The 15,722-nt window shown below is 36.0% G+C and overlaps 1 protein-coding gene across 5 annotated transcripts in view; it reads right to left on the reverse strand.

Moving 5' to 3' along the window:
• The window catches only part of NAV3 (neuron navigator 3), a 1,137,481-nt gene that overhangs the window by 614,626 nt on the left and 507,133 nt on the right, over positions 1 to 15,722 (reverse strand). The window contains exon 1 of one of the 5 annotated variants that reach the window (XM_057557690.1): positions 14,534 to 14,555. The exons of the other annotated variants lie outside the window; for them this stretch is intronic. The gene's annotated coding sequence lies outside the window, so the exon portion shown is untranslated. Of the gene's footprint in view, positions 1 to 14,533; positions 14,556 to 15,722 lie in introns of those variants that run through there. 5 annotated transcript variants of the gene reach the window in all.

A 15,722-nucleotide genomic window follows, 5' to 3' on the forward strand; every position in this document is an offset into this window, starting at 1 on the left:
TTTTGCCACCAAAACACAGGTTAAGATTAAATAGTATCTGCTTTATACATTCAAAACAATTTTGAAAAATAACCGCTGATTTCATAAACTGATTGAGATTTCTAGTGCTCACTCATATGTGGGTCTCCTCTTCTTCTAGGCACATAGAGTTTGGTGGGCTAAGTGACTGCTTCTGACCAACAAGACAGAAAAATTAAATCACAATGCTGTGACTGAAAATGCGGCCTGTCCTAGACGGTGCTGGTAAGTAACAGTGGGACTCCATCAGCTTGGATGACTGAGTGGCTGTGTGGAGCAGAGCACACGATCACCTTAAGTTCACTATGTAGCATGAGAAGAAATACACCTGCATTTATTCCTTCAACATAAGGAAGGAACATTCCTTCCTCCATCCTGTTTAGTACAAATGCTAACATAATAAAGCAGTACACTAAGGGGGCTTATAAAGAATGATAGGTCATTTGTAAAGCCATGGTGGAATTCAAAAGAACATTAAGTAATAAACAATGTAAAAATCAAATCATGAATTATCAAATCTGACAGACTTTCCAGAAATGGAAAAGAAAAATACAAAAGTTGACTCCAACAAAGAGAATTAATAATATAATTAAAGATAACTGATTTTCAACAAGTGGATGGTAGGTATTTTCTTGATGAAGAGACTAAGACAACTAGAACAAATATAATAATCCAACATACTAAAACATTAGAGCTAAATAATGACCTGCATGATCAGTCGAAAACACTCAACACATACAAGTCAAAATTAATAAAAGAATCATAGGGCTGAATTGGGTTAAAGAAACATTCCTATAGGGACATTTGCAAAGAAAAAAGAGAGAGAGAGAGAAATCAGGCCACAGTCATTTGCTCTGAAATAATACATTACAAAAGATAAGAAATAAATAAAAAGGATACCAAGTATGACCCTGGAGCTCAAAATTTTAAACAGAGTCAACCTGTATCCATAATGCAAGTTTGTTTACAAATGAAAATATGTATAGGATATGTAGGAAAGCAGAGTTTCGTTTGTTTCCTCTTATCTTGTCAAAATCTTTAAAGACCCTACAGTGGAATCCCAGGTACAAAAAAAGAGATGTTTTAAGCAAAAAAGGATTGCAAAATGTAAGAGAGCATAAAAAGATTCTGAGTGTTTGACTACTAAATCAGAAATGTTTTGCATGTAAGAGCTTGAATATGTAAGACTATCAGCTCTGTCAACATTTATGCTCACCTAAGAAAAATGTAAGAAAGTATCATGCATTTCATTTTCTTCATATAGTTTTCTTGATGCTACAGTAACATCTTTTTGCAGCTGGCAGGGAATTTCAAGCTCACCATGGGCAATAAGAAACACTTGTGTGAGACAGATCTGATTGGTTTGGATGTATTGATAGAGACGATTATATTTATTCCAGAAACCTCTATCGGCTGTAGTAATGAGAAAATAATTACTGTGCAAAAACTCTTATCAACAGATACTTCATTTATTGGTACTGTGCATATAGTTGATATATAACAACAATTACAAATGTAGTAATTTCCTGATAGCTTTTTTACACATTAGTGTTGAGAGTAGGATTAATTTCCCCCATATCTAACCTTCTAGGCCTGGAGTATGTGTTTGTTGTTTTAACTTTACGTAATATTTATCCTTGCCAGTATCCACATTTAAATTTTATGTTACAGACATCTTATGTGGTCAGAAAAAGTTATCTTAATAAGATACGGAAGGAATCGAAGCTAAGGAACGCCCAAGTGCTTAATAACAAAGGTAATGAGGGTAAGCCAAACACAAAGATACATGAAAATATAAGCAAAACCTCTACGTCATTCAAAATTCATGTGTGATAATGTATGTTTAAATGCCAAACGAAAATTAGTAATTTTTAAATGACAGAAATCAGGAAGGCTTCAAGGAATAGTTGAAAGGATATGTATAAATGCATTTTTTATGTTTAAGTATATTAGTAGTATTGACATAAAATTTGAAATGTAAAACGTAAGAACAAAAGAGTTGATAACATCATATGTATCACTTTGCCAGGCTCAAGCATGTTTATTTTCATGTTCTAGAGATACCGCGGGGGTTGAAAATGGTGCATAAGCATCATTCAATTTATGGCCATCACAGTGGCTGGCACCAGCAACTGGACAGTTTCCAGGTCAGACACCTATGCATTAATCCTCAAAGTCCCCTCTTCCTAATCTACTGCATTCACTGAAACATAAAGCCACACTCATTCAACCTCTTAAACTCCTCTGCTGCCTCAAGCCGACCTTCAGCCTCCTTCATTCCTCACTTGGATCACTAAGAACTTTTCCAATTGTTTACCTTACCCTTCTGAAATCCACTATTCACACAGAGAAAGAGTCACCCCTTGAAATTACAGATTCCAGAATGGCAATTCCTTCTTTAAATGGCGTTCGCTCACTCCCTATTTGCTCCAAGATGAAGTCCCAACCCTGTAGTATAACTTACAAAGGCCCTTAAGAATCTGGCACTGGGTATCTCTCCACCCACATCCCTGGGTACTCTGCACCCCACCCAGCCAGCTCTGCCCCAAACACAATGAAACACTGAACACCAGGTTCAATAAGCTCACAAAAGAGCCCTGTGAAATTACTGTTATCAGGTTATCAACATAAAAAAGTGAAACTGGCCCCCTCGTCTTGGCTAACAACTATGACAGGAGATCATTTTATCCCTGTCACTATTTTAACTTGTCACTATCAGGATTAACACTAGCCTAGGGTTACTCTGGAAGACCTAAAGCAAAATAGAAAGACTCACTACACCTAACTTATACTATTAGTATAAGTTCTAATATTTCTAATATTAGAAATTCTAAGTTCTAATATTAGAAGTTCTAAGTTTCTAGTATTTTGTGCTTTTCACATCTCCTTAAATAAACAAACAAACATAACACAATGCTAATAGGAAAGATGTATTAAGTGCTTAATATGTACTGGAATTTTGCTGTGTGTGTCTGAAGTATAAGGTAATATAGAAAAAGCAAATTGGTGGTGGCAGAATAGTGGAACTTTTTATTTCAACACGACTTTTTATTGCTTCCATCATTTCAAAAAATATATATGAAAAATAAAAAGACCTACACACTGAAGACTGGTCTTCAACTAAGCTGCAGTTCTTAATTTTTGGTATTGATAATCTTCCTCTCTCTAGCATATTAATTAAAAGAATCAAGGCTGATGTCATCTCCGGCAATGAGAGAAGGACAGAGAAACATGAAAAGAAATCCAAAAACCCAAACAGTTTAATTTTGTACATCACATGTTGGAAAAGTTACTTGCTGTCAACACCAGCATTTGAAGATCCATGGAAGTTCTACCTTTATTTCCTGGTCTCCCTCTTACCTATCCCTTGACCAAAACCCATATACAAAATCAAACACACAAAACAGAAGAAAAAAGTTGTAAATGAAAGCTCACTGTATTATACTAGAAACTAACAACCACTTTTTTTTTTTAACTCTCAACATGTCAGACTCAACTTGGTTCAATGTGCTTTTTGATTTAACACTGCTACTGAACCTCGTCTTTTTGGTACCTACCTAGATGATCCGTACAAAACACAAGAAAATAATTCATCTTCACATTTTTTTGAGAAAAACAGAACTGAGTTCCACTATATGTTCCAGGGAAAAGCTCATGATATACATTATCAGCCAAAACAAACTATTTTTTAAAATTTCACACTGCATGCAATCTTTTATTACATGGAATATATTCATGAGATACGTTTCTGTATTCTTGAAATTGTGATAATGCCCAGGTTTCTGAGTAAAAGTAGGGTTTCTTGGTCCTTCTGTTGACCATTTACCAGTATTGCTTCAGAAACTTTCAAAGCACAGAAGAAATAGGATTCTCTTCAAACATAATTTATGGGCGCTCAAAGTAAGAACATACATACCAAGACAATCACTTGAGTAACCCAGAAATTTGTTTAAGAAACCCTTTCAAATTGAATTTTATAGATTATTTGGCCTGAACAACTGTCCACTTCAATCAGTATAGCAAACATTCTAAGCTTGTGATGGACTGATTCCAGTATCTTATAAAAGCTGTAGAAATTCCGTCCAATTTCAATAGGTTGTTCACACCACTATTGGGAGACTATGTTCCATGAATACTTTCACATTTCTGCACACTCAGGACCTTCTGGGTAAAAATTACTGGCAACCTGGGTGAAAGGATGATTGAATGGAAGTTAGAGATAGTGAATTATTCCAGAGAGATTTAAGGGCTTATCTGCCTCAGAGATATTTACTTACATTTTAAGGGTGATAAAAATCTCAGGACCTTTCCTTCCCCTCCCCAGACAGGATTTGTCTCTCCATGGGGGAAAAGGGAAAATATGCTTGTTGCCTTATACAACCTCTGAGTTTCATAATTTAGGAGTTCCTGTCCTTTGGCAAGTCCCTGCATGCACAGATGTGTCTAGCCCACAATGCACTGCCCCATGGGGAACTGGAACACAGGGGAATTAGCGCTCTAAGATGTGAGTAAATGCTCTATTCTCTGATCAAGAGGTCTCCTGTTTTTAAGTGTTTATACAGGCGCACTACAATGGCAGGTGAGCTTTTCGCTTACAAGAAGCTTCCTCTCTTTTCAAAAATTTTTAATTGAAGTATAGTTGATATTCAATATTATATGTTACAGGTATAAAAAATAATGATTCACAATTTTTAAAGGTTATTCTCCATTTATAGTTATTATAAACTATTGGCTATATTCCCTGTGTTGTACAATATATCCTTATAGCTTATTTTATACATAATAGTTTGTACTTCTTGACCCCCTACCTCTATACTTCCCCTCCCTTCTTCCCTCTCTCCGCTGGTAACCACTAGTCTGTTTTCTGTGAGTCATCTTCTTTTTTCTTACATTCACTAGTTTGTTGTACTTTTTAGATTCTACATATAAGAGATATCATACAGTATTTGTCTTTCTCTGCCTGAATTATTTCACTTATCATAGTACCACCCATGTTGTTGCAAATGGTAGGATTCCCTTCTTTTTTATGACTTCTGAGTAGCATTCCATTGTGTGTGTGTGTGTATATATATATATATATATATATATACCACGTCTTCTTTATCCACTCATCTGTTGATGGACACTTAGGTTGCTTCCATGTCTTGGCTATTGTAAATGATGCTGCTATGAACATTGGCGTGCATGTGTCTTTTCAAATCAGTGTTTTCATTTTCTTTGGATATATACCCAGGAATGGAATTGCTGGCTCATATGGTAGTTATATTTTTAGTTTTTTGAGAAACCTCCATACTGTTTTCCACAGTGGCTGCACCAATTTACATTCCCACCAACAGTGCACAAGGGTTCCCTTCTCTCCACATCCTTGCCACCTTTTGTTATTTGTGTTCCTTTTGATGATAGCCCTTCTGACTCCAAGGGGAGGCGAGGTGGATTCCAGGAGCAGGAAGAGGAATCATCAGCAGAGAGAAAGACCCTTCAGTATCAGATTCAACATCTTCCCACCAATGTTTTTTAGTCAGACTCATGATTTTTTACCTGCACTATTGCTGTAGCCTACCTTTTCCTCCAGAGGCTTCCTCCACATTATTTTTGCAGTATCGTCCTTAAACACATCTCACATCAATCTATATCTCCCCCCTCTAAAAACTGTAACAAAAGGCAGTGAAGTACCACATTAAAAGCAGAAGCTTTGGAATCTGAGACTGTGTGGCTGCAAACCCAGCTGTGCAGGTCATTTGCTATGTGACTTTGGTTAAGTTACTTAATCTCTTAGTCTCCTTGTCTACTACATAGGAATAAGACAATACATGCAAATAACTTAAGCAACCTATTGCCCATGGTTAACCCTCAATAAATAGTGGTTACTATAATCACTGTTAGCACAGCTCTTCAACACCTTGAGAATAAAGTATGAACCACATAAAAATTCCTGTTGGAGAACATCATAATCTGGCTCCAAATGTTCTCACTTCTGCAACTCAAACTCCAGACAGGCTGTATCTCTCACCATCCTCAAGGCATGCTCTTCTTTCCCAACTCCAGGGCTTTACTTGTGCTCCTTCTATTACTTAGAGGCATTTATCCTTCTCCGCCATGGAAGCAACTGCTCATCCTTGACCCAGGTCCTCGTCTGTCTGCCTTTGGCAGGCAGTCACTCCATCCTCTGGGCTCCAGCCCCACAGCTCTATCTAAGCTCTCCTTACACTGACTGTAATCATCATTATTTACTTAGGCAACTGTCTCCCACGCTACAGGAGCTGTAAATGTGGTGATGGCCTGAATCAAGATAGAGTGGCCCATCTGCTAGGCTGGATTATATACAATATGGAGTCATGGTGGCTGAAGGCCAAGGGGTGAGAGGGTCTGAATGTTGCCTGAGTAAGGCGGCAGAGTGATGTAGCTACAGAAACAGTGTTCATTGTCAGGTATCAGGGTCAAGGTGGAGCTCCAAATGCAAAAGCAAATCAGAAAATCACAAGGCAATATACAGATTCAATGCAATCCCTATCAAAATACCAATGGCATTTTTCAAAGAACTGGAACAAAAAATTTTTAAAATTGTAAGGAAACACGGAAGACTTCAGATAGTCAAAACAATCTGTAAAAAGAACAGAGCTTGAAGTATCATGCTCCCTGACTTCAGACTATACTACAAAGCTACAGTAATCAAAACAGTATGGTGCTGGCACAAAAACAGACATATAGATAAATGGAACAGAATAGAGAGCCCAGAAATAAACCCACACACTTATGGTGAATTAATCTATGACAAAAGAGGCAAGAATGTATAATGGAGAAAACACTGTCTTTTCAATAAGCGGTGCTGGGAAAACTAGAGAGCTATATGTTATAAAATGAAATTAGAACATTTTCTAGCACCATATAAAAAATAAACTCAAAATGGATTAAAGACCTAAATATAAGACCAGAAACCATAAAACTTTTAGAAGAAAACATAGAACAGTCTTTGACATAAATCAGAGCAATATTTTTTTGGATGTTTCTTAAAGCAAAAGAAATAAAAACAAAAATAAACAAATGGGACCTAATTAAGCTGAAAACCTTCTGCAGGTTAAAGGAAACCATCAACAAAGTGAAACGACAACCTACTAACTAGGAGAAAACATTTGAAAATTATATGATCAATAAGGGGTTAATAGCCAAAATATACAAACAGCTCATACAACTCAACATCAAAAAAAAAAAAACAAAAAACCTGATCGAAAAATGGGCAAAAGACCAGAATAGACATTTTTCCAAAGAAGTCATACAGATGGCCAACAGGCACATGAAAAGATGCTCAACACTGTTAATCATTAGAGAAATGCAAAATCAGAACCACAATGAGATATCACATCACACCTGCCAGAATGGCTATCATCAAAAAGAATACAAATAACAAATATTGGCGAGGATGTGGAGAAAAGGGAACCCTTCTACACCATTGGTGGGAATGTAAATTGGTGCAGCCACTGTGGAAAACAGTATGGAGGTTTCTCAAAAAACTACAAATAGAACTACCATATGACCCAGCAATTCCACTCCTGGGTATATATCCAAAGAAATGAAAACACTAATTTGAAAAGACACGTGCACCCCAATGTTCATAGCAGCATTATTTACAATAGCCAAGATATGGAAGCAACCTATGTATCCACCAACAGATGAATGGATAAAGAAGATGTGGTATGGACACACACACACTGGAATACTACTCAGCCATAAAAAAGAATGAAATAACTCCATTTGCAGCAACATGAATGGACCTGGAGGGTGTTACACCTAGCAAAGTAAGTCAGAGAAAGACAAATACTATATGATATCACTTATTTATGGAGCCTAAGAAGGAAAAAAAACTAGTGAATATAAAAAAAAAGAAACAAACTCACAGATATAGAGAACAAACTAGTGGTTACTAGTAAGGAGAGGAAAGGGGGTAGGGGATTAAGAGATATAAGCTACTATGTACAAAATAAACAAGCTACAAGGATATATTGTACAGCACAGGAAATATAGCCAATATTTTATAATAACCATAAATGGAGTATAACCTTCAAAAATGGTGAATCACGTTGTACACCTGAAATTATACAATGTTGTAAATCAACTATACTGAAATTAAAAAGAATACAAATTAAAAGATAAAATTAATTTTTTAAAAATTTTTTAACATCTTCATTGGAGTATAATTGCTTTACAATGGTGTGTTAGTTTCTGCTTTATAACAAAGTGAATCAGCTATACATATACATATATCCCCATATCTCCTCCCTCTTGTGTCTCCATCCCACCCTCCCTATCACACCCCTCTAGGTGGTCACAAAGCACCGAGATGATCTCCCTGTGCTATGTGGCTACTTCTCACTAGCTATCTATTTTACATTTGGTAGTCTATATATGTCCATGCCACTCTCTAACATCGTCCCAGCTTACCCTTCCCCCTCCCTGTGTCCTCAAGTCCATTCTCTATGTCTGCGTCTTTATTCCTGTCCTGCCCCTAGGTTCTTCAGAACTATTTTTTTTTTTTTTTAGATTCCATATGTATGTGTTAGCATACAGTATTTGTTTTTCTCTTTCTGACTTACTTCACTTTATGACAGACTCTAGGTCCATCCGCCTCACTACAAATAACTCAATTTAGTTTCTTTTTATGGCTGAGTAATATTCCATTGTATATATGTGCCACATCTTCTTTATCCATTCATCTGTTGATGGACACTTAGGTTGCTTCCATGTCCTGGCTATTGTAAATAAAGCTGCAATGAACATTGTGGTACATGACTCTTTTTGAATTATGATTTTCTCAGAGTATATGCCCAGTAGTGGGATTGCTGGGTCGTATGGTAATCTTATAGCCTTATGTTAAATAAAAATATATTAAACTCTGAAACACAGATTTATTATCAAAATCAATCTCTCTGCTCCTTCTCCACTTCCTCCCCATCCTTTTTATTCTCCTCCTTCTCCTTCTGTCTGTCTCTGCTTCTCCTTCATTTAACTCATATGTATATACAATGATGTTGAAAAATACCAAATATACTTTTGAGCCTAACTACCCACTATAAAAACATTTTGTGATACTTTAAAGCTATGACCAGAATTCAAGAAATTATATAACACATGAATTAAAAACTACTTAGAGTGACACTTTCATCCTTCTCAAAATGTTCAGATATATCTGCATTCAAACTCTCTCTGAACAGAATATCAAGCATGGAAACTCTATTATTGGCTAAACTCACCTTACATATACTATCATTAACAAGTGTTAAAAGCTGTGATGTTAAAAACAGAATTTAGAAAAAACTTGATAATGTTTTTGTCTATGTAGAAAAAATGTAGTAACTGCCAGATCTAGAAGTGAGAATCTGTTATGTATGCATTTCATAACATTTGCTATAAATTATGGAGTTGTGGACACTCAACATATATAACAAAATATAACACAGCACGGATGGTGAACTAACATTGAGGTCTTCCTTCTATCATTCTTGACAGATAACCTCTAAAGGATCTTATGCCTCATAGTAAAGATGAAAACATAACAATTTTCTTATATTAGTATAGGCCATATTATTGGTATAGTCACAGAAAAGAGGTAAATTTTTCATCTTTGGGCCCATTTCTATTCTTGGTCAATGAAATTATTAAGATAAATAAAATAGACTCTAGTCATCTTAAACAGATTATTTGCAAAATCTTTTTGTTTTTGCCAATAGAATCAGACATGTGATTATATTAAGCAATGAAATTACTCTAGGGTTTCGTATATTCTCAAATAAAACTACTTATATACAACATTAGCCATTATTTAATAACTATATGCATACAAACATATAGTGGCTTTCGTGACTACACATTAAAGAATATACTGATTTTTTTACCTTTACCAAAAAGTTACTGAATAATACAGATACATAAAATTCAAAACTACCAAATCCCACTAGCAGAAATGGTGATAGAAAGCAACTAAGGCCATGAAAACATACCAAAGTACCCCCCAAACCTGTTCTTCTACATTTATCTTAACTCACTCTTCCTACTTTGTCACTAAACTCATTTGCATTGCTTGCTTTAACTCCTTTCCTTGACAACTATACATTATTTAATGAATACATCTGTCAAAATAATTTACTCATATCTCATTCTTTATATCTTTTTTGTATGTTGAGAATAGTATGTGTATTTTTCCCAAAAAAAGGAAATATAAGAAGAGGAAGCAACCACCTACATGGAGAAAATAGATTTTCTGCTTTTAGCTGAATTAAATTACAGTGTACGATGATGCTAATTTCTCCGAAGTAAAACACAACAGAATGTTACGATTTTATTCCAAACATACAATTATCTTTGAACTATTTTAAACAGACAGATTAAAAAACAGACTATAACTTTTAATATTATTTAAATATCTAGAAATAATTTCTATTATTAACAAATATACAGAATACAACAGGCCTTGTACTATTCTTTACTATTGTTCTTTACTATTCTTTACTATTGTTGCATTACTCTAAATAGCAAATAAGCTACTACTATTAGAGCCTTAAAAACTATAGCATTAAATCACCAAATTAAGTGAATAAATGTATTCTTATACGGAAATTAATGGCTGTGCTTTACGCAGTTTAGTATCTCTGTTGAAATGCCATCCAATTTCAATTCAGAACTTTCTCGTCTCCTCTGACCTCTAGCAATTTTGTCAGCAGAGGTTCAATTTTGTCAGCAGAGCAAAATTTTGTCAACTGAGGCTCTAAGCAAGTGAGTTTCGTGAATAACAAAATTGCATCAAGTTATCTTTGCAACTTTTGTCTAGCACGTGGGCTGTCATACACTAGGTGCCCAATAAATGCTTATTGACTTGAACGACTGCAATTTTTACTAAATGATAATTTGTACTCCCTTCATTTGGTCATGGCTCCAGAAAGAGAAGGAAGGCCCAGATCTTCCACACACTGCACCCAGAGCCAGCAGAGGGTTAAAATCACTCTATATACCAGGAAACCACATCACTATGGAAAATCGAGGCCAAAGATGCACTCCTCTCACATACAAATGGATACATGAGCCTAGATCCTGACTTCACTCTTTCTTGTTTTTTTATTGATATAAAGAGTGAAATATATATTGATATATAATTCACATACCATAAAATCCACCCTTTTAAAGGATATAATTCAGCATTTTTTAGAATATTCATGCAGCTGTGCAACGATCAACACGACATCATTTCAGAACATTTTTTTCACCTCAAAAAGAAACCTTGTATCCATTAACAGCCATTCCATTCCCTCAGCCCTCCAGTCTCTGGCAACCACTAATCTACTTTCTGTTTCTGGGGATTTGCCAGGTCTGAACATTTCATATAAATAATCATACAATATGTGGCTGTTTGTGACTGACTTCTTTCACTTAGCATGTTTTCAAGGTTCATCTGTATTGTAGTATATATCTCTACTTCATTCCTTTTTATTGCCACATAACCTATTATATAAATTATTACATTTTATTTACCCATTCATCAGTTGATTGATATTAGGGTTGTTCTCACTTTTTGGCTACTATAAATACTGCTGCTACAAACTTCTGTGTCCAAGTCTTTGTGTGACATAGGTTTTCATTTCTCTTGGGTGTATGCCTAGGAGTGCAACTGCTTAACTCGATTCTACACATTTCAAGGAACTCCTAACCTCTTTTCCAAAGTGACTGTACCATTTTACAATCCCAGCAGCAATGTTTAAGATTTTAATGTCTCCATCTCCTAACAACACTCGTTATTATCTTTCTGATTTTAGCCACCCTAGTGGGTATGAAATGGCATCTCACTGTTGTTTTAATTTGCATTTCTCTAATGACTAATACTGTTTTCAGGTGCTTACTGACAATTTCTGTATCTTCTTTAGAGAAATATACACTCAAATATTTTACCTACTTTTAATTGGGTTGTCTTACCATTGGATTGTAAAAGTTCTTTATATCAGGGGTCCCCAGCCCCCGGTACCAGTCTGCGGGCTGTTAGGAACCAGGCTGCACAGCAGGAGGTGAGCGGTGGGCAAACAAGCGAAGCTTCATCTGCCGCTCCCCATTGCTCCCCATTAGCGCCTGAATCATGCCCCCCATCACTCGCATTACCGCCTGAACCATCCCCCTGCCACCCCACTCCCCGCTCCCCCCTCATCTTTAGAAAAATTGTGTTCAATGAAACCGGTCCCTGGGGCCGATAACGTTGGGGACCACTGCTTTATATAGCATGGACACTAGTCTCTTATCAGATAAATGAATTTCAAGTATTTTCTCCCATTCTATGGGTTATTGATTCACTTTCTTGATGTTGTCCTTTGGAGTATGACAAATTTTAATTTTGATGAAGTCCAATCTATCTATTTTTCCTGTTGTTGCTTATACTTTTGGTGTCATATCTAAGAAACCATTGCCTAATCCAAGATCATGAAAATTTACTCCTACATTTTCTTTTAAAAGTTTTATAGTTGTAGCTCTTACATTTAGGTCTGTAATCCATTTTGAGTTAATTCTGGTATACTTCATACCATATATAAAAGTCATTCTTTTGCATGTGGATATCCAATTATTCTAGCACCATTTGTTGAAAAGACTCTTCTTTCCCCAGTGAATTATCTTGGCAACCTTGTAGAACACGCTATAGCTTCTTAAAGGCAAATGTTTATCTGTTTAGATAGTAACGGAATTCTCTAATTGTTCTACCATTAGATTTAAGGTTGTAGTTCATTTTTATAAGATTTTCTTGTGGTTCTATTCTCAAATCCTCTGTTTAAACTGGTAGCAACCCTAAATTTTTTTTTTCATTTCAAAGACAATACTTGTTTTAAAATCTATTTCTAGGTGTTTTGTGCTAAGCATAATATCACATTGACTCTTTGGGACAACATTATGAAGAGAGTTCTAAAACATTAATTTCGTTATAAGCTCTACTATGGTTGTTCACTCTTTTAAAGAACAACTATGAGTAGAAGCAGGACTCATTATGCAAAGCCAGACTGCCCTTAAATTTACTAAAACAGCCAGTGTAGAAGAGAGCTCTTGCCTTAGAGCTGCCTGATCGATCTTTGCTTTGCTAACAGTACCCAGCTTTCATTTTAGGAAACAACTTTCCTTCCCTACACGATATCTTGCTGGAGCAGTAAATCAAGGTGCTATGCGCTCCCCCTACAGACCCCCCAAGGAGTGCCTGAAGGTCTTATCATGGGTCTTTTCCTTTTTCCATCCATATAAGGATAAGTTGTGGCAACAACCTGAAATACAAGCTCTTAGAAATTCGAGCAAGGTAATGCAAGGACAGAGTAAGCAATCTGAGTTCATACATCCCACGCAGCTGCCAGAGAAGGATGATTAAAATGTTCCTCCTCCCAAAAGCCATATTAATATGCCTGGTTCCGGTCTATCTGAAGCCTGGTTTATGTTACTCCTTTCAATAATGGAAACTACACCATAAACTTCAAATAAATTCATTTATTTGCTTAAGCTAATCATAATAATTCACTGATTGAAAAAAAAGAACCTTAACTTATATAGTCAATTCCAAAGCTATCACTAGAGATTTTAATCGTGTTTTCTAATATGATTTTTTCCATAAATGAAAACTGATAAGCTTTCTCAGAGAGTCTGTTTAATAGCTGGGTCAACACAAATTACACAATTGCTTGATTTAATGAGCTTGTTTAAGCAGGTGGTTTCTAGCATCATTAATGTCATCATAACTTGTCTCCTTGTCTGGGAAACACCATCCCACTAACTTGCATACAGCTTTGTACATGTGTATATTCCTTAGATGCTTTTGACTTAAGTTCGCCAAACTGCTTTCCAAGTACTTTTCAAGGGAATATTAATTAATGGCAGACACCAAAAAACAGGGAAAGAACTGAATTTTGACATGCGTTTTTAATTTAAAGATAAGAAGTGATGAGTTACAAGATTTTTTTTTCCTGCCAAAATATTGTAGATAAAGACTCAGTATGTGGGAACTACCACTCAACCTGATGGAGTAAATTTCCATGATCTTGTGTTAGGCAATGACTTCTTAGGTATGACATCAAAAGTAATAGCAACAATAGAAAAAAAAAAAAAAGATCAATTGGGCTTTATCAAAAGTAAAGAAGTAAGAAGGCTTCAGAGGATTCCATCCTCTAGCCATTAAAATAGCCCCTGACTTTCTAATCTTTCCAGTTAAGGCCTCAGACACCATGGAGCAGAGACAAACATCTCCACATTTGGACTATGCCCTATCTAAATTTCTGACCCATGTATTCCCACAAGCATACAAAATGATGACAGTTTTATATCACTAAGTTCTGAGGGTTTTTTTTTTAATAGCAATAGGAACAGATTTTGATTCCTATAAGTGGGGTACCACCATAACAAACCTAAAACATGTGCCAATAGATACCCAGAACAACAGATATGGTCTTGTCCCTTCCAATCTATTGGGAGGTACAGACAAGTAAATAAGCAACAGCAATAAAGAACTAAAAAGCACCATGATAAGATGAAATGACTGCACCGGAATGTGAGCATGAGCACCTCTCCTTGTCTGTGGTTCTCAGGGAAGATTTCCTCTGTGTAGTGGCATCTAAAGTGAGGACAGAAAAGTAGGAAGACAATGTTCAAAACCAAAGCAAGATCATGTGTGAAGGCTCGGGGGTCATATAGCCATGCAACATTTGAGAACATACATTAAGATTCTGTGTGACCGGAGCTCAGAATGTGAGGAAGTAAGAGGTGAATCTAAACTGAAGAAAGGGGAGGAGGTCAAGCCCTGAAATACTTTATACAACATTCTAAGTAGTTTTTTCTTACCCCAAGGGCAAGACCACCAATATTTTAAGCACGGAGACAGCATGATTACACATGATTTTGAGTAACGTGGGGAGAACACATTGAAAAGTAGTGGCAGAGAGAATGCAGAAAGCCACCACAGAAATCTAGGGAGATAGTGGGCTGAATTAAGTAGTTGCTACAGAGATGGAAAATCCTGAACAGATTCTAGAACGAGTTAAACAGTAAGATAGAGAAAAGTAGGAGTCAAGGATGAAGACCAGGTTTGGACTTTGGCAAGGGATTGAATGGTGGAACCAGAGCCTGAGAAAGGGAATCAAAAAAGAACAGCTGGTGGGGGAATATGGTAAATCATAATGAAGTGTTTGGCTCCTTCTAAATATAAAATGAAAACACTTATAGACATGAGAAATTGACGGATTTCTCATATATATGAATATTTCTTCAGGGATGTTTTTAAAAATAGATGCTTAAAGAAAAAATTTAATAAGCATCAAATATTTGTACATTAAATATTAAAACATTTAAGAAATGTTTTTCACTATGTGGGAAAGGGATAAAGCCCCCCCTCCCCAGAATCAATGGTTGCTATTTTCAGTTTTAATATTCAATACATAAATATTCGCATCAGAAGGAAGAAACTATCCTTTAAGAAACTGCCTCTCCAAAAAGAAAAGATACCCAGATTCAGCAATCTAGTCTTTCAGAAAATGGGAAATCAATGAGAATCTTCATGCTGGTGTGTTTGGAATTACTTAACAAGCCATCACGTGGCCACTGAACCAAATTCTCTCTCATATCACAGCCCAGCACCCCTACACTGAGAGGCCAGATTAGCTATACTCATCAACTAAAAATAAACACTTCCTTCCCTATCACAATTTGCCTCT

The sequence above is a fragment of the Balaenoptera acutorostrata genome, chromosome 11 (genome assembly GCF_949987535.1).
Source record: "Balaenoptera acutorostrata chromosome 11, mBalAcu1.1, whole genome shotgun sequence".
In the NCBI taxonomy this organism is placed as follows: Eukaryota; Metazoa; Chordata; class Mammalia; order Artiodactyla; family Balaenopteridae; genus Balaenoptera; species Balaenoptera acutorostrata.